Below are 20,222 nucleotides of genomic sequence, written 5' to 3'. Positions count from 1 at the left end.
ATCTCAGTCAGGGTGTAGTCCCTCACTTGAAATCATCCCTACTTAGGGCTTTATCAATACAAACACAGTTTGTACAGATCTTTAGCAGACGGAAGCAGCATGGTATGTAGCTATCTTCCAATATGCATTTATCTGAGCATAAAATAAGATCTGAACATTTCTAATTTCAGAAAAATACAATTTTTGTTTCATCATTTGGAATGCTACTATCCATTTATGTTAAACTTAATCACTGATTTTTTCTTTTGTGCTGAGTTCCCATTTATTTTATGAGTAGAAATAAAGATTTGACTATATTTTTATACACATCACTAATCAATAGACAACACGATACAACAAGAGTGCGCCCAAACAAGAGTCATACTTTTTTCTCCTTTTGTTACATTTTGCCTTCTCTTTGACTCGGGGCGCACCGCCATATGGACAGATGGGAATAATGTTTATTTAATATTATTGTCCGATTTTTGGTTTAAGTATCATTATCTCATATATATCTAAAAAACAGGCCGGTGCAGGATAAACCTTCCCCCTTTTTGAAAACACTGCCACAGAATGTGCAAGCTGAATTGTACTACACATTCAACTAGCAATCGTCTGCTTAGAAGCAAGAGCACCCAGTTTTTTGGGTGCATACAGGATAACAGCAAGTCAGTTTTCCTGACTCCAGCCGTCCTGGAAATCTATATTTTCAGGGCCCTGACAACATCTAGCAACTTGGAGTCCTCCAAGTCTCTAGTAGCCGCAGGTACCACAATAAGCTGGTTCAGATGAAACGCTGACACCACCTTAGGGAGAAACTGGGGACGAGTCCGCAGCTCTGCCCTGTCCGAATGGACAATCAGATATGGGCTTTTATGAGACAAAACCGCCAATTCTGACACTCGCCTGGCCGAGGCCAGGGCCAACATCATGGTCACTTTCCATGTGAGATATTTCAAATCCACAGATTTGAGCGGTTTAAACCAACGTGATTTGATGAATCCCAGGACTACGTTGAGATCCCACAGTGCCACTGGAGGCACAAAAGGGGGTTGTATATGCAGTACTCCCTTGTCAAATTTCTGGACTTCAGGAACTGAAGCCAATGCTTTCTGGAAGAAAATCGACAGGGCCGAAATTTGAACCTTAATGGACCCCAATTTGAGGCCCATAGACACTCCTGTTTGCAGGAAATGCAGGAATCGACCGAGTTGAAATTTCTTCGTGGGGCCTTCCTGGCCTCACACCACGCAACATATTTTCGCCACATGTGGTGATAATGTTGTGCGGTCACCTCCTTCCTGGCTTTGACCAGGGTAGGAATGACCTCTTCCGGAATGCCTTTTTCCCTTAGGATCCGGCGTTCAACCGCCATGCCGTCAAACGCAGCCGCGGTAAGTCTTGGAACAGACATGGTACTTGCTGAAGCAAGTCCCTTCTTATCGGCAGAGGCCCTGAGTCTTCTGTGAGCATCTCTTGAAGTTCCGGGTACCAAGTCCTTCTTGGCCCATCAGGAGCCACGAGTATAGTTCTTACTCCTCTACGTCTTATAATTCTCAGTACCTTAGGTATGAGAAGCAGAGGAGGGAACACATACACCGACTGGTACACCCATGGTGTTACCAGAACGTCCACAGCTATTGCCTGAGGGTCTCTTGACCTGGCGCAATACCTGTCCAGTTTTTTGTTCAGGCGGGACGCCATCATGTCCACCTTTGGTCTTTCCCAACGGTGCACAATCATGTGGAAAAAACTTCTCGATGAAGTCCCCAATCTCCCGGGTGGAGGTCGTGCTGAGGAAGTCTGCTTCCCAGTTGTCCACTCCCGGAATGAAAACTGCTGACAGTGCTATCACATGATTTTCGCCCAGCGAAGAATCCTTGCAGTTTCTGCCATTGTCCTCCTGCTTCTTGTGCCGCCCTGTCTGTTTACGTGGGCGACTGCCGTGATGTTGTCCCACTGGATCAATACCGGCTGACCTTGAAGCAGAGGTCTTGCTAAGCTTAGAGCATTGTAAATTGCTCTTAGCTCCAGTATATTTATGCGGAGAGAAGTCCCCAGACTTGATCACACTCCCTGGAAATTTTTTCCCTGCGTGACTGCTCCCCAGCCTTTCAAGTTGGAATCCGTGGTCACCAGGACCCAGTCCTGAATGCATAACTGTGGCCCTTTAGTAGATGAGCACTCTGCAGCCACCACAGAAGAGACACCCTTGTCCTTGGAGACAGGGTTATCCGCTGATGCATCTGAAGATGCGATCCGGACCATTTGTCCAGCAGATCCCACTGAAAAGTTCTTGCGTGAAATCTGCCGAATGGAATCGCTTTGTAAGAAGCCACCATTCTTCCAGGACCCTTGTGCAATGATGCACTGACACTTTTCCTGGTTTTTTGGAGGTTCCTGACTAGCTCGGATAACTCCCTGGCTTTCTCCTCCGGGAGAAACACCTTTTTCTGGACTGTGTCCAGAATCATCCCTAGGGACTGCAGACGTGTCGTCGGAGACAGCTGCGATTTTGGAATATTTAGAATCCACCCGTGCTGTCGTAGAACTACTTGAGATAGTGCTACTCAGACCTCCAACTGTTCCCTGGACCTTGCCCTTATCAGGAGATCGTCCAAGTAAGGGATAATTAAGACGCCTTTTCTTTGAAGAAGAATCATCATTTCGGCCATTACCTTGGTAAAGACCCGGGGTGCCGTGGACAATCCAAACGGCAGCGTCTGAAACTGATAGTGACAGTTTTGTACCACGAACCTGAGGTACCCTTTGTGAGAAGGGCAAATTTGGACATGGAGGTAAGCATCCTTGATGTCCAGGGACACCATATAGTCCCCTTCTTCCTGGTTCGCTATCACTGCTCTGAGTGACTCCATTTAGAATAGGTCTCACCGAGCCGTCTGGCTTCAGTACCACAATATAGTGTGGAATAATACCCCTTTACTTGTTGTAGGAGGGGTACTTTGATTATCACCTGCTGGGAATACAGCTTGTGAATTGTTTCCAATACTGCCTCCCTGTCGGAGGTAGACGTTGGTAAAGGAAACTTCAGGAACCTGCGAGGGGGAGACGTCTCGAATTTCCAATCTGTACCCCTGGGATACTACTTGTAGGATCCAGGGGTCCACTTGCGAGTGAGCCCACTGCGTGCTGAATCTCTTGAGACGACCCCCCACCGCACCTGTTTGTACGGCCCCAGCGTCATGCTGAGGACTTGGCAGAAGCGGTGGAAGGCTTCTGTTCCTGGGAATGGGCTGCCTGCTGCAGTCTTCTTCCCTTACCTCTATCCCTGGGCAGATATTATGGGGACAAAAGGACTGAGGCTGAAAAGACTATGTCTTTTTCTGCTGAGATGTGACTTGGGGTAAAAAAGGTGGATTTTCTAGCTGTTGCCGTGGCCACCAGGTCCGATGGACCGACCCAAATAACTCCTCCCCTTTATACGGCAATACTTCCAAGTGCCGTTTGGAATCTGCATCACCTGACCACTGTCGTGTCCATAAACATCGTCTGGCAGATATGGACATCGCACTTACTCTTGATGCCAGAGTGCCAATATCCCTCTGTGCATCTCGCATATATAGAAATGCATCTTTTAAATGCTCTATAGTCAATAAAATACTGTCCCTGTCAAGGGTATCAATATTTCCTGTCAGGGAATCCGACCAAGCCACCCCAGCGCTGCCCATCCCGGCTGAGGCGATCGCTGGTCGCAGTATAACACCAGTATGTGTGTATATACTTTTTAGGATATTTTCCAACCTCCTATCAGTTGGCTCCTTGAGGGCGTCCGTATCTGGAGACGGTAACGCCACTTGTTTTTATAAGCGTGTGAGCGCCTTATCCACCCTAAGGTGTGTTTCCCAACGCGCCATAACTTCTGGCGGGAAAGGGTATACCGCCAATAATTTTCTATCGGGGGAAACCCACGCATCATCACACACTTCATTTAATTTATCTGATTCAGGAAAAACCACATGTAGTTTTTTCACACTCCACATAATACCCTTTTTTGTGGTACTTGTAGTATCAGAAATATGTAACATCTCCTTCATTGCCCTTAACAAGTAACGTGTGGCCCTAAAGGAAAATACGTTTGTTTCTTCACCGTCGACACTGGAGTCAGTGTCCGTGTCTGTGTCTGTGTCGACCAACTGAGGTAAAAGGACGTTTTAACGCCCCTGACGGTGTTTTAGACGCCTGGACAGGTACTAATTGGTTTGCCGGCCGTCTCATTTCGTCAACCGACCTTGCAGCGTGTTGACATTATCACGTAATTCCTTAAATAAGCCATCCATTCCGGTGTCGACTCCCTAGAGAGTGACATCACCATTACCGGCAATTGCTCCGCCTCCTCGCCAACATCGTCCTCATACATGTCGACACACAAGTACCGACACACAGCACACACACAGGGAATGCTCTGATAGAGGACAGGACCCCACTAGCCCTTTGGGGAGACAGAGGGAGAGTTTTCCAGCACACACCAAAAACGCTATATTATACAGGGACAACCTTTATATAAGTGTTTTTCCCTTATAGCATTTTAATATATATATATATACATATCGCCAAATAAGTGCCCCCCCTCTCTGTTTTAACCCTGTTTCTGTAGTGCAGTGCAGGGGAGAGCCTGGGAGCCTTCCCACCAGCATTTCTGTGAGGGAAAATGGCGCTGTGTGCTGAGGAGAATAGGCCCCGCCCCCTTTTCGGCGGGCTTCTTCTCCCGTTTTTCTGAGACCTGGCAGGGGTTAAATACATCCATATAGCCTCCAGGGGCTATATGTGATGTATTTTTAGCCAGAATAAGGTATTATACATTGCTGCCCAGGGCGCCCCCAGCAACGCCCTGCACCCTCCGTGACCGTCGGTGTGAAGTGTGTGACAACAATGGCGCACAGCTGCAGTGCTGTGCGCTACCTTCATGAAGACTGAAAAGCCTTCTGCCGCCGGTTTCTGGACCTTCAATCTTCAGCATCTGCAAGGGGGGTCGGCGGCGCGGCTCCGGGACGAACCCCAGGGTGAGACCTGTGTTCCGACTCCCTCTGGAGCTAATGGTGTCCAGTAGCCTAAGAAGCCAATCCATCCTGCACGCAGGTGAGTTGAACTTCTCTCCCCTAAGTCCCTCGATGCAGTGAGCCTGTTGCCAGCAGGACTCACTGAAAATAAGAAACCTAAAAACTTTTTCTAAGCAGCTCCTTAAGAGAGCCACCTAGATTGCACCCTGCTCGGACGGGCACAAAAACCTAACTGAGGCTTGGAGGAGGGTCATGGGGGGAGGAGCCAGTACACACCACCTGATCCTAAAGCTTTAGTTTTGTGCCCTGTCTCCTGCGGAGCCGCTATTCCCCATGGTCCTGACGGAGTCCCCAGCATCCACTTAGGACGTCAGAGAAAGATCCATTTACCACAACGTGCTGCTCCCTATTATCTAACCAGTTTTTGACCCAAGTGCATATTGTGCTTCCTAGCCCTGATTTTTGTAGCTTGTAGATAAGTCTCATGTGTGGTACAGTGTCGAATGCTTTGGCAAAATCTAAAAAGATTACATCCACCTCTTTACCCTGATCTAGGTTTGCGCTTACTGTTTCATAAAAGCCAAGGAAATTGGTTTGACAGGATCTGTCCTTCATAAACCTATGTTGATTCCTTTTAATGACCTTATTGACTTCAAGGAACTTCTGAATACTATCTCTTAGAATACCTTCCAATACTTTCCCCACTACAGATGTAAGACTAACTGGTCTATAATAACCTGGTTCAGCTTTACTTCCCTTTTTGAATATAGTCACTACTTCCGCTATATGCCAGTCTTTGGGAACCATACCTGATTACTGAATCCTTAAAGATCAAAAATAGCGGTTTTGCAAGTTCAGAGTGAAGCTCCATTAGAACCCTTGGGTGAATACCATCGGGACCTGGTGATTTATTAATCTTTAAATGTTTTAATCGGTCACAGACTACTTCCTCGCTTAAATAAGTACCTATCAGTGGGATATTCTCATTATTGATATTAGGTGTTAGTCCCTGAATTGGGTCCTCTCTAGTAAATACTGTTGAAAAAAACTAATTTAGTGTGTCCGCTATGTCATTATCATTATTGCTTAAGACTCCCAAATTGTTTTTTAAAGGGCCAATACTCTCCTTCTTTAATCTCTTGCTATTAATGTATTTAAAGAATTTTTGGGGATTCGCTTTGCTTTCCTTTGCTACTAGTTTTTCAGTTTCTACTTTAGCTGCTCTTATTTCCTTTTTGCTTATTTTGTTACATTCCTTATAGTGCTGAAATGACTCTGCTTCCCCGTCAGATTTGTATTTTTTAAATGCTCTTCTTTTCTTGCCCATAAGTTCCTTTATCTTTTTGTTAAGCCACATCGGTTTATGATTTTTATTCCTTTTTTTGCTGCTCGTAGGAATAAATTTGAGTGTATTTTTAGCTAGCAGGAATTTTAGTACCTCCCATTTATCTGTAGTATTTTTTCCTACAAACAAACCTTCCCATTCAATATCCCTGAAAAATACCCTCATCTTTTCAAAATTCGCTTTGCTAAAGTTTAGAGTCCTAGTTGAGCCAGTATAGGGCTGTTTATGAAAACTGATATTGAATGTGACCATATTGTGGTCGCTGTTTCCTATGGGTTCCCCTACTATAATACCTGATACCAAATCCCCATTGTTTGTTAATACCAGGTCTAAGATTGCATTGTACCTAGTTGGTCCTCAATTAGTTGAACTAAGTAGTTATCATTAAGTGTGTTTAAAAACATATTGCCCCTAGCAATATCACATGAATCGTTTTTCCAGTTTATCTCTGGATAGTTAAAATCTCCCATCACTACTATGTCTCCTACTCCTGCTGCTCTTTCAATTTGCTTTAGTAACAATTCCTCATCAGATGCATTGATACCAGGCGGCCTATAGCATACACCCAATACTGACGTTTTCATTCCTTTTTCCCCGCATGCAATTTCTACCCATAATGTCTCGACAGTGTCTACAGTCCCCTCCTGAATATCTTCCCATATATCAGGTTTTAAAAATGGCTTTACGTAAAGACACACCTCTCCACCCTTTTTATTTAGTCTGTCTCTCCTAAACAGTGTATAGCCCTCTAGATTGACTGTCCAATCATGAGATTCGTCCCACCAAGTTTCAGTAATGCCTATAATATCATACTGTTTGCTTGCTGCAAGTATTTATAGTTCGCCCTTTTTAGCAGTAATGCTTCTAGCGTTTACATACATACAACTCAGATAAGTATTTTCCCTTGCGTTAGGGACATCTTTCACCTTATGCAGCAATGATGATCTGTAATCGTCATTGGTTAGTGCTTTGGTAAAATCTCTTTTAGTACCCATGTTTGTAACCTTACTGCCTGCTCTTACCCTCCCCCCAACTTCTCCCCCATTTCGTTTACTACCGCTATCCCCACTATTTTCACTGCATGACCCATAGTTTCTAGCTAAACCCTCCCCCCAGGCTCCTTGTTTAAAATCTCCTCCAACCTTCTAACCATCCTTCCCCCCAGCACCGCTGCCCCCTCCTCAGTCAGGTGCAATCCGTCACGACAAAAGAGATGGCGCCTGACTGAGAAGTCCGCCCAGTGGGGGTCATTCCGAGTTGTTCGCTCGTTAGCTGCTTTTAGCAGCATTGCACAAGCTAAGCCTACGCCTACTGGCAGTGTATCTTAGCTTAGCAGATTTGCTAATGAAAGCTTTGCTAATTTTCTCGTAACGATTACCCCGCAGTTTCTGAGTAGCTCCAGAATTACTCAGCCATTGCGACCAGCTCAGACCTTTTCATTCCTGGTTTGACGTCACAAACACACCCAGCATTTGCCCAACCACTCCCCTATTTCTCCAGCCACTCCTGCGTTTTGCAACTCGAACGCCTGCATTTTTCCGCACACTCCCATAAAACGGACAGTTTCCGCCCAGAAACACCCACTTCCTGTCAATCACACTACGATCAGCAGAGCGATGAAAAAACTTAGTTACACCATGAGTAAATGACCAAACTTTTGTGCTAATTTACTTGGCGCAGGCGCTCTGCGTACATTGTGCATGCGCAGTTTGCGACTAATCACTCCGTAGCGAAAAAAATAATGAGCGAACAACTCGGAATGACCCCCGGTGTTCCAGGAACACAAACCCCTCTTTCCTGCACCAATCCCTAAGCCACACATTTACCTCCCTAATCTCCCTCTGCCTCCCTGGACTATCGCGTGGCACGGGTAATATTTCAGAGAATATTACCTTAGATGTCCTTGCCTTAAGTTTCTTTCCGAAGTCCCTATAGTATTTCTTAAGGACATTCCACCATCTGCTAACTTTGTCATTGGTGCCAACATGCACCAAGACCGCCCGGTCTTTCCCAGCCCCTCCCAACAATCTATCTACCCGGTCCGCGATGTGCCGTACCCGAGCACCCGGGAGACAACAGACTGTACGGCAATCACGGTCCCGGGAGTAGATTGCCCTATCTGCCTTCCTGATGATAGAATCCCCTACCACCACCATCTGACTAGGTACCTCAATATCTTTTATCCCAACTGCGCCAGAGGGACCGCTCCTCTGGATGCTAGAGGGAGCAGTCTCCTCCGGCACCGTCATTTCTTCACTATCATCCTCCGATTCCTCATACAGTCGGGCAAATTTGTTCAGGTTTGATAGTTCAGAGATGTCGAGCCTCCCCCTCTTTTTCTTCCTTCTAACTGTGACCCAGCTGGCTACCTGATCATCATCCTCTTCTACCAGTGACCCCTCCCGCAACTCCTCCACCGTTTTGTCTAAACTTTGCTCGAGATTGTTAATCTCCCTTAGTCGCGTAACGGTTTGCTCTAGATCAGTTACCTGGGCTTCCAGGGCAACCGTTCGCACACACCTCGTGCAGATGTAATCACACTGGGCCAGTAGCTCCAGGTGTGCATACATCTTGCACGACATGCACTGAGTGAGGTCCCCAATCACAGCCCCTCCCATATTGTTGGTAAGGTCTATCTCCCTGTTACTCTCAAAGAAAAAGAAGCAAAAAGAAAAAGTAGAAGACAAACAATCTGGGCAAACACTCACTTATACAATAATTAAGCTGGCTTACACTTATATATCTTTGTGCGGTTCTTGGTCCTTAACTTTTATGCAGCCATAGTACTCCAGTGCCCCCTCTGAGAGGGACCTCTCCTGCAGCACCGATACTCCACTTAGCAGTTGCAGTTGTTCCAGCTCACTGCACCTCCTTTTCACTCGGCTACCAGCTCCTGCTTTTGCTGTTACCAACTCACATACACTTACAAATCCAAGCAAAACTTTAAAATACAAGCCCTTACAATGAGCAAGCTTCAATGAGTCTTATCACTGATTATATAGCCTCAGCCAGCTGCTTTAGTCAGCCCCTCCTTCTGGACTCCAAACCCCACGAGAATCCGACAGCGGGATGATGACGTTTTCCCTCGTTCTGGTTTCCAGTCAGGTGGGAAAACCCGACCCTGACTCAGATCCGGGCTCAGGTGGTGACGTTTGGGCAGGTTCAGTTCTCTGAGAACTGAACCCGCTCATCTCTAATAAACATAAGATAAACAATGAAATAAAATATAACTGTTTGTCCTTCTTATTATAGTCTATTTCCAGTAATATGGGAAAATTCTCCAGAAATTATATTGAAATGTGCGTATTCAATCCTTATAGGTTCACCCCGGTACTGATACTGATACATGAAATCTTGCACACATGTGTGCTTACATTCATACTCGTGATATTACTCTTATAAAAGTATCTTTCTCCATGCATCTAAAAAATATTCCAGGGGTGATAATGTAGTCACAAACTAAAAAAAAAACTACAATAATGTATGTCCATATGTGAAATGTGTCAAATATTTTAGCAAACCAAACAGGGAAATAACAGAAGACAATGGTGGTCATTCTGAGTTGATCGCTCGCTAGCTGTTTTTAGCAGCTGTGCAAACGCTAAGCCCCCGCCCTCTGGGAGTGTATCTTAGCTTAGCAGAAGTGCAAACGAAAGGATCGCAGAGCGGCTACAAAAAAAAATTGTGCAATTTCAGAGTAGCTCCAGACCTACTCAGCGCTTGCGATCACTTCAGACTGTTCAGTTTCGGATTTGACGTCACAAACACGCCCTGCATTCGGCCAGCCACGCCTGCATTTTTCATGGCACTCCTGCATTTTTTCGAACACTCCCTGAAAACGGTCAGATAACACCCAGAAATGCCCTCTTCCTGTCAATCACTCTGCAGCCAGCAGTGCGACAGAAAAGCTTTGCTAGACCTTGTGTAAAACTGCATCTGCCATTGTGAAAGTACGTCGCGCGTGCGCATTGTGCCGCATACGCATGCGCAGAAGTGCCAGTTTTTTGCTTCATCGCTGTGCAGCGAACATTTTCTGCTAGCAATCAACTCGGAATGACCACCAATATACAGCACCTTGAAGGTCGCAACAAAAATATGGATTTGCAATTAATCTGAATATTAGTTATTATATACATATCTGATCTACCGTTTAATATATATGTATTGTTTTTACTTTATTCTAGCTTTGAAAGATATTAATGTCATATCGCTCGCTGGGATGGTACAGATGTTGACTGTATTTTTAGAATTTGCTTAAACCCTGAGCAGAGGCGCAGAATCTAACATATTGGTGGCTTTCACCAGGGAACCCTGTATGGGGGTTTGGGTTTTAAAGCACCCAATATGCAGGTTGTATCCCTTTGACTGGATACCTATTGTACAGGGATGGTGAAGAACCATGAGTGGTACTCCAAGTACAAGCATGCAGGGGAGGTTTGCTGTGACCTGTAGTTCCACCATTAAAACACAATATTAAATCTTTATTTTAACTGAATTTCTGGATTTACAACTTGGCACCCACAGCATGGTAAAAATTTGCTATAATTGGATAGGCCGATAGCGTTATCAGGATAAAAAGACCATTATTAGCATATAGTAACTCACCATACCTAATAGGATATGATTCTCCAAACAATATCTGTATACTGAAAATGATCATATTACGCAAACAACATTATTGTTACTAAAGTGCTGTATGGCTATTTACTAGAGATGTGCACTTGAAATTTTTCGGGTTTTGTGTTTTGGTTTTGGGTTCGGTTCCGCGGCCGTGTTTTGGGTTCGAACGCGTTTTGGCAAAACCTCACCGAATTGTTTTTGTCGGATTCGGGTGTGTTTTGGATTCGGGTGTTTTTTTCAAAAAACCCTAAAAAACAGCTTAAATCATAGAATTTGGGGGTCATTTTGATCCCAAAGTATTATTAACCTCAAAAACCATAATTTCCACTCATTTTCAGTCTATTCTGAACACCTCACACCTCACAATATTATTTTTAGTCCTAAAATTTGCACCGAGGTCGCTGGATGACTAAGCTAAGCGACCCAAGTGGCCGACACAAACACCTGGCCCATCTAGGAGTGGCACTGCAGTGTCACGCAGGATGGCCCTTCCAAAAAACACTCCCCAAACAGCACATGACGCAAAGAAAAAAAGAGGCGGAATGAGGTAGCTGTGTGACTAAGCTCAACGACCCAAGTGGACGACACAAACACCTGGCCCATCTAGGAGTGGCACTGCAGTGTCACGCAGGATGGCCCTTCCAAAAAACACTCCCCAAACAGCACATGACGCAAAGAAAAAAAGAGGCGCAATGAGGTAGCTGTGTGACTAAGCTCAACGACCCAAGTGGCCGACATAAACACCTGGCCCATCTAGGAGTGGCACTGCAGTGGCACGAAGGATGGCCCTTCCAAAAAACACTCCCCAAACAGCACATGACGCAAAGAAAAAAAGAGGCGCAATGAGGTAGCTGTGTGACTAAGCTCAACGACCCAAGTGGCCGACACAAACACCTGGCCCATCTAGGAGTGGCACTGCAGTGTCACGCAGGATGGCCCTTCAAAAAAATACTCCCCAAACAGCACATGACGCAAAGAAAAATGAAAGAAAAAAGAGGTGCAAGATGGAATTGTCCTTGGGCCCTCCCACCCACCCTTATGTTGTATAAACAGGACATGCACACTTTAACCAACCCATCATTTCAGTGACAGGGTCTGCCACACGACTGTGACTGAAATGACGGGTTGGTTTGGACCCCCACCAAAAAAGAAGCAATTAATCTCTCCTTGCACAAACTGGCTCTACAGAGGCAAGATGTCCACCTCATCATCATCCTCCGATATATCACCGTGTACATCCTCCTCCTCACAGATTATCAATTCGTCCCCACTGGAATCCACCATCTCAGCTCCCTGTGTACTACTTTGTGGAGGCAATTGCTGCTGGTCAATGTCTCCACGGAGGAATTGATTATAATTCATTTTAATGAACATCATCTTCTCCACATTTTCTGGATGTAACCTCGTACGCCGATTGCTGACAAGGTGAGCGGCGGCACTAAACACTCTTTCGGAGTACACACTTGTGGGAGGGCAACTTAGGTAGAATAAAGCCAGTTTGTGCAAGGGCCTCCAAATTGCCTCTTTTTCCTGCCAGTATAAGTACGGACTGTCTGACGTGCCTACTTGGATGCGGTCACTCATATAATCCTCCACCATTCTTTCAATGGGGAGAGAATCATATGCAGTGACAGTAGACGACATGTCCATAATCGTTGTCAGGTCCTTCAGTCCGGACCAGATGTCAGCATCAGCAGTCGCTCCAGACTGCCCTGCATCACCGCCAGCGGGTGGGCTCGGAATTCTGAGCCTTTTCCATGCACCCCCAGTTGCGGGAGAATGTGAAGGAGGAGATGTTGACAGGTCGCGTTCCGCTTGACTTGACAATTTTGTCACCAGCAGTTCTTTGAACCCCAGCAGACTTGTGTCTGCCGGAAAGAGAGATCCAAGGTAGGTTTTAAATCTAGGATCGAGCACGGTGGCCAAAATGTAGTGCTCTGATTTCAACAGATTGACCACCCGTGAATCCTTGTTAAGCGAATTAAGGGCTCCATCCACAAGTCCCACATGCCTAGCGGAATCGCTCTGTGTTAGCTCCTCCTTCAATGTCTCCAGCTTCTTCTGCAAAAGCCTGATGAGGGGAATGACCTGACTCAGGCTGGCAGTGTCTGAACTGACTTCACGTGTGGCAAGTTCAAAAGGTTGCAGAACCTTGCACAACGTTGAAATCATTCTCCACTGCGCTTGAGACAGGTGCATTCCACCTCCTATATCGTGCTCAATTGTATAGGCTTGAATGGCCTTTTTTCTGCTCCTCCAACCTCTAAAGCATATAGAGGGTTGAATTCCACCTCGTTACCACTTCTTGCTTCAGATGATGGCAGGGCAGGTTCAGGCGTTTTTGGTGGTGCTCCAGTCTTCTGTACGTTGTGCCTGTACGCCGAAAGTGTCCCGCAATTCTTCTGGCCACCGACAGCATCTCTTGCACGCCCCTCTCGTTTTTTAAATAATTCTGCACCACCAAATTCAAGGTATGTGCAAAACATGGGACGTGCTGGAATTTGCCCATATTTAATGCACACACAATATTGCTGGCGTTGTCCGATGCCACAAATCCACAGGAGAGTCCAATTGGGGTAAGCCATTCTGCGATGATCTTCCTCAGTTGCCGTAAGAGGTTTTTAGCTGTGTGCGTATTCTGGAAAGCGGTGATACAAAGCGTAGCCTGCCTAGGAAAGAGTTGGCGTTTGCGAGATGCTGCTACTGGTGCCGCCGCTGCTGTTCTTGCGGCGGGAGTCCATACATCTACCCAGTGGGCTGTCACAGTCATATAGTCCTGAGCCTTCCCTGCTCCACTTGTCCACATGTCCGTGGTTAAGTGGACATTGGGTACAACTGCATTTTTTAGGACACTGGTGAGTCTTTTTCTGAGATCTGTGTACATTTTCGGTATCGCCTGCCTAGAGAAATGGAACCTAGATGGTATTTGTTACCGGGGACACAGTACCTCCAACAAGTCTCTAGTTGCCTCTGCAGTAATGATGGATACCGGAACCACGTTTCTCACCGCCCAGGATGCCAAGGCCTCAGTTATCCGCTTTGCAGCAGGATGACTGCTGTGATATTTCATCTTCCTCGCAAAGGACTGTTAGACAGTCAATTGCTTGGTGGAAGTAGTAAAAGTGGTCTTACGAGTACGACTTCCCCTCTGGGATGACCATCGACTCCCAGCAGCAACAACAGCAGCGCCACAGCAGTAGGCGTTACACGCAAGGATGCATCGGAGGAATCCCAGGCAGGAGAGGACTCGTCATAATTGCCAGTGACATGGCCTGCAGGACTATTGGCATTCCTGGGGAAGGAGGAAATTGACACTGAGGGAGTTGGTGGGGTGGTTTGCGTGAGCTTGGTTACAAGAGGAAGGGATTTACTGGTCAGTGGACTGCTTCCGCTGTCGCCCAAAGTTTTTGAACTTGTCACTGACTTATTATGAATGCGCTGCAGGTGACGTATAAGGGAGGATGTTCCGAGGTGGTTAACGTCCTTACCCCTACTTATTACAGCTTGACAAAGGCAACACACGGCTTGACAAATGTTGTCCGCATTTCTGTTGAAATACTTCCACACCGAAGAGCTGATTTTTTTGGTATTTTCACCAGGCATGTCAATGGCCCTATTCCTCCCACGGACAACAGGTGTCTCCCCGGGTGCCTGACTTAAACAAACCACCTCACCATCAGAATCCTCCTGGTCAATTTCCTCCCCAGCGCCAGCAACACTCATATCCTCCTCATCCTGGTGTACTTCAACAGTGACATCTTCAATCTGACTATCAGGAACTGGACTGCGGGTGCTCCTTCCAGCACTTGCAGGGGGCGTGCAAATGGTGGAAGGCGCATGCTCTTCACGTCCAGTGTTGGGAAGGTCAGGCATCGCAAACGACACAATTGGACTCTCCTTGTGGATTTGTAATTTCGAAGAACGCACAGTTCTTTGCTGTGCTTTTGCCAGCTTGAGTCTTTTCATTTTTCTAGCGAGAGGCTGAGTGCTTCCATCCTCATGTGAAGCTGAACCACTAGCCATGAACATAGGCCAGGGCCTCAGCCGTTCCTTGCCACTCCGTGTGGTAAATGGCATATTGGCAAGTTTACGCTTCTCCTCCAACAATTTTATTTTAGATTTTTGAGTCCTTTTTTTACTGATATTTGGTGTTTTGGATTTTACATGCTCTGTACTATGACATTGGGCATCGGCCTTGGCAGACGACGTTGATGGAATTTCATCGTCTCGGCCATGACTAGTGGCAGCAGCTTCAGCACGAGGTGGAAGTGGATCTTGATCTTTCCCTATTTTTGGAACCTCAACATTTTTGTTCTCCATATTTTAATAGGCACAACTAAAAGGCTCCGCAGGTAAACAATGGAAATGGATGGATACTAGTATACTTATGGATGACGAGCGACTGCCGACACAGAGGTAGCTACAGCCGTGGACTACCGTACTGTGTCTGCTGCTAATATAGACTGGATGATAATGAGATAAAATTAAAATATATATATATATCACACTAGTACTGCAGCCGGACAGGTATATATTATGTAATGACGGACCTGCTGGACACTGTCTGTCAGCACTGCAGACTCCTAAAGTAAGCTACTAGTATCAAGAAGATAGAAAAAAAAAACCACGGGTAGGTGGTATACAATTATGGATGGACGAGCGACTGCCGACACAGAGGTAGCTACAGCCGTGGACTACCCTACTGTGTCTGCTGCTAATATAGACTGGATGATAATGAAATAAAATTAAAATATATATATATATCACACTAGTACTGCAGCCGGACAGGTATATATTATGTAATGACGGACCTGCTGGACACTGTCTGTCAGCACTGCAGACTCCTAAAGTAAGCTACTAGTATCAAGAAGATAGAAAAAAATTAAAACCACGGGTAGGTGGTATACAATTATGGATGGACGAGCGACTGCCGACACAGAGGTAGCTACAGCCGTGGACTACCGTACTGTGTCTGCTGCTAATATAGACTGGATGATAATGAGATAAAATTAAAATATATATATATATATATCACACTAGTACTGCAGCCGGACAGGTATATATTATGTAATGACGGACCTGCTGGAACTGTCTGTCAGCACTGCAGACTCCTAAAGTAAGCTACTAGTATCAAGAAGATAGAAAAAAAAAAAAACCACGGGTAGGTGGTATACAATTATGGATGGACGAGCGACTGCCGACACAGAGGTAGCTACAGCCGTGGACTACCGTACTGTGTCTGCTGCTAATATAGACTGGATGATAATGAGATAAAATTAAAATATATATATATCACACCAGTACTGCAGCCGGACAGGTATATATTATGTAATGACGGACCTGCTGGACACTGTCTGCAGAATGCGTTTATAAAAACACCACACGACGGGTGTTTAACTTTTTCAGGCAGACAATCACAATATACTGGTGGTCAGCAGACAATCACAATATACTGGTGGTCAGTGGTCACTGGTCAGTCACACTGGCAGTCGCACTCTGGCAGCAAAAGTGTGCACTGTACTTAAAATATGTACTCCTGCTATAACTGCTCCCCAGTCTCCCCCACAATTAAGCTGTGTGAGCAGTGAGCACTCAGCACAGTCAGATAATGATATACAGTATTACATATGATGCAGCACACTGGGCTGAGCACAGATATGGTATGTGACTGTGTCACACTGTGTATCGTTTTTTTTCAGGCAGAGAACGGATTAATTAAACTGGTGGTGGTCACTGGTCACTGGTCACACTATCAGCAAGTAGTACTCCGTCCTAAGCAGACAATCACAATATACTGGTGGTCAGTGTGGTCACTGGTCAGTCACACTGGCAGTGTGGCACTCTGGCAGCAAAAGTGTGCACTGTACTTAAAATATATTATTTATGTACTCCTGCTCTAACTGCTCCCCAGCCTCCCCCACAATTAAGCTGTGTGAGCAGTGAGCACTCAGCACAGTCAGATATACAGTATTACATATGATGATGCAGCACACTGAGGCTGAGCACAGATATGGTATGTGACTGTGTCACACTGTGTATCGTTTTTTTTCAGGCAGAGAATGGATTAATTAAACTGGTGGTCAATGGTCACTGGTCACACTATCAGCAAGTAGTAGTACTCCAGTCCTAATATGCTCCCCAAAATTAGTAAATAGTGTCTCTAACTCTCTACTCTCTTCTCTATAAACGGCGAGGACGCCAGCCACGTCCTCTCCCTATCAATCTCAATGCACGTGTGAAAATGGCGGCGACACGCGGCTCCTTATATAGAATCCGAGTCTCGCGATAGAATCCGAGCCTCGCGAGAATCCGACAGCGGGATGATGACGTTCGGGCGCGCTCGGGTTAGCCGAGCAAGGCGGGAAGATCCGATTCTGCCTCGGATCCGTGTAAAAAGGCTGAAGTTCGGGGGGGTTCGGATTCCGAGAAACCGAACCCGCTCATCACTACTATTCACCTGGGCAAAGTCATGTTCAGTAATCTTAACCAGCAAATTTTAAAACAGCATTTATTGGGGGACAGGAGATAAACAGTGACAGTGAAATAAACTGCAAGATGTGTGACAGGAATGTCCACAGTACACATTTATTTACTGTATATGACTGAAACCACTATGTGATTTTCTTGCTGCAATAGTGACACAGGGGGTGATCAGCTGCTCTGCTGTATAATTATCTAGTATGCAAATTATAAATGTTACGTCAATGCTAATTGGTTGCCATGGGCAACTTCTCCACTGGCTCACTTCTCCAATGTTTTCATTGCTTAGTACATCTCCCCCCATGCATGGTCTGGAATGATCCAGAATGTCTAGGACTATTGTATACCAAACATTTTAGTCACTGGTGATATTGGGGGTAATTGCAAGTTGATCGCAGCAGGATTTTTGATAGCAATTGGGCAAAACCATGTGCACTGCAGGGGAGGCAGATATAACATGTGCAGAAAGAGTTAGATTTGGGTGGGTTATTTTATTTCTGTACAGGTTAAATACTGGCTGCTTTATTTTTACACTGCAAATTAGATTGCAGATTGAACACACCCCACCCAAATCTATCTCTCTCTGCACATGTTATATCTGCCTCCCCTGCAGTGCACATGGTTTTGCCCAACTGCTAACAAAAATCCTGCTGCGATCAATTTGGAATTACCCCCATTGTTGGGCCATTTTTTTTTACCTAAAAACATCATATTGGACTGCAATCCAAGGCAGCCCCCGTCCCTCCATTAAACAGGTTGTACCCACAACTGGTTAGTGCAATTTACATTTTGGATTCACAGCAGAAATAATTAAGTACTATAAACGATTAAAGTTGCATCTTATTAGGAAAGGTCTACCTATGGCAGAACTTACCACAGAAAAATTGCAATCATCAGACATTACAAAGATCATTTCTTATTTGCAAACTATCTGCAAGGTGAGATAGTAGTACATGAGTACTTTCACGAAAATGCAATTTAAATCAATTGTGGTTTCAAGTACTGATAATGTTAATCTGGGGTTTACAATGTATTTGTACAGTAATTGATTAAGCTGAATATAGTTATTTGAGAGCAAAAAAGGTGTTTAAATAGGCTGAAAGAAATCCTTGGTTATTAGCAGCTGTTGGTTCACAAGTCTCATTACTTATTTGCAAAATACTGCATCTGCAATGTGTGAAATAATTTCTAATTGTTGTCAGATGTACATGTACAGTAAGTGTAGATTACAGCAAGGCAGGAGAAAGTGTAAGGAGAACATTTATATTCTGTTGATTGCAGTTTTTGAAACGGGTTAAGTACAGTAGTTTCAATTGTAATCCATCATTTGTGTGATTGTGATTTTGTGTGTGTGTGTCTGTGTGTGTTTAATAAACTGTTGATAACCATGGGGGTCATTCCAAGATGATCGTAGCTGTGCTAAATTTAGCATAGCTATGATCATTCACACTGACATGCGGAGGGACGCCCAGCACAGGGCTATCCCACCCCGCATGTCAGTGCCGGCACCCCCTGCAGAAGTGCAAAGGCATCGCACAGAGGCGATGCCTTTGCACTTCAAGAGTAGCTCCCGGCCAGCGCAGCTTTAGCGTGCTGGCCGGGAGCTACTCATTGCTCCCCGACCCGCAGCGGTTGCGTGTGACGTCACGCAGCCACTGCGGCCCACCTCCCGTTTGGTCCGGCTACGCCTGCGTTGGCCGGACAGCGCCCATGAAACGGCCCACCCCCCACCCAGCGACCACCTCTGCCTGATTGATTGTAGCGGATAGATGGCCTTCGGCCATCTGGAATGTGCCGATGCACTGCGGCGCCAGCGCATGCGCAGTTCTGACCCGATCGCACTGCTGTGATAAACTGCAGCGTGCAATCGGGTCAGAATGACCCCCCATATGTCAGTGTATTTATAAGTATATAATGTTTAGCTGTGATGACATTTTAATATTTTTATTTTCACCATTTATTTATAATGCTCTAACACAGGCATTCCCAACCACGGTCCTCAAGGCACAACATCAGTGCAGATTTTAGTGATATTCAGGCTGCAGCACAGATGGTTAAATCAAAATATCTGAGCTACTAATTAAATCACCTGTGCTGAAGCCTGGATATCACTAAAACCTGCACTGTTGGTGTGCCTTAAGGACCATGGTTGGGAATGCCTGCTCTTACATCATACTTGCCTACCTGACCCTCTCCATGAGGGAGAAAATGCTCTGTTCCTGGACTTTCCTGGTAATGTATGATTGCCATCACCTGTGGTGAAACACCTTTCTTATCAATTAACTAGCTCACCACAGGTGATGGCAATCATACATTACCATGAAAGTCCAGGAACAGAGCATTTTCTCCCTCATGGAGAGGGTCAGGTAGACAAATTTGTCTTACATATTACACAGCATTGTACTTTAAGCGGATCATGACACATACAATTTATTTGACACACTCCAATAAATTAGCCAAATTACTTATTATAGTGAAAGTCTTTCAGAAATAGAATTAATGAAGCAGACAAGCATCCAGTGGTATGACTAATCCAGTAAGGGGTAATATGGTAGTGACTCAATAACAGTATTATGGCAATAGGTTGGGTAACTTTAATGTACAGCATAAAATGTATGTTTGGCCATGACCCTAAGGCACTATGTGTTTCAAGTAATATACCAATAAAAGGTAAATACATTTATTATGACAATACAATGAAGACAATATGAACAATACAAAACAATAATTTGGATATGACTGCAATTGGAGAGGATATTAGCTCCCAAACAAGCTCTAAA

The sequence above is a fragment of the Pseudophryne corroboree genome, chromosome 2 (genome assembly GCF_028390025.1).
Source record: "Pseudophryne corroboree isolate aPseCor3 chromosome 2, aPseCor3.hap2, whole genome shotgun sequence".
In the NCBI taxonomy this organism is placed as follows: Eukaryota; Metazoa; Chordata; class Amphibia; order Anura; family Myobatrachidae; genus Pseudophryne; species Pseudophryne corroboree.
This window is presented reverse-complemented; position numbering follows the sequence as displayed.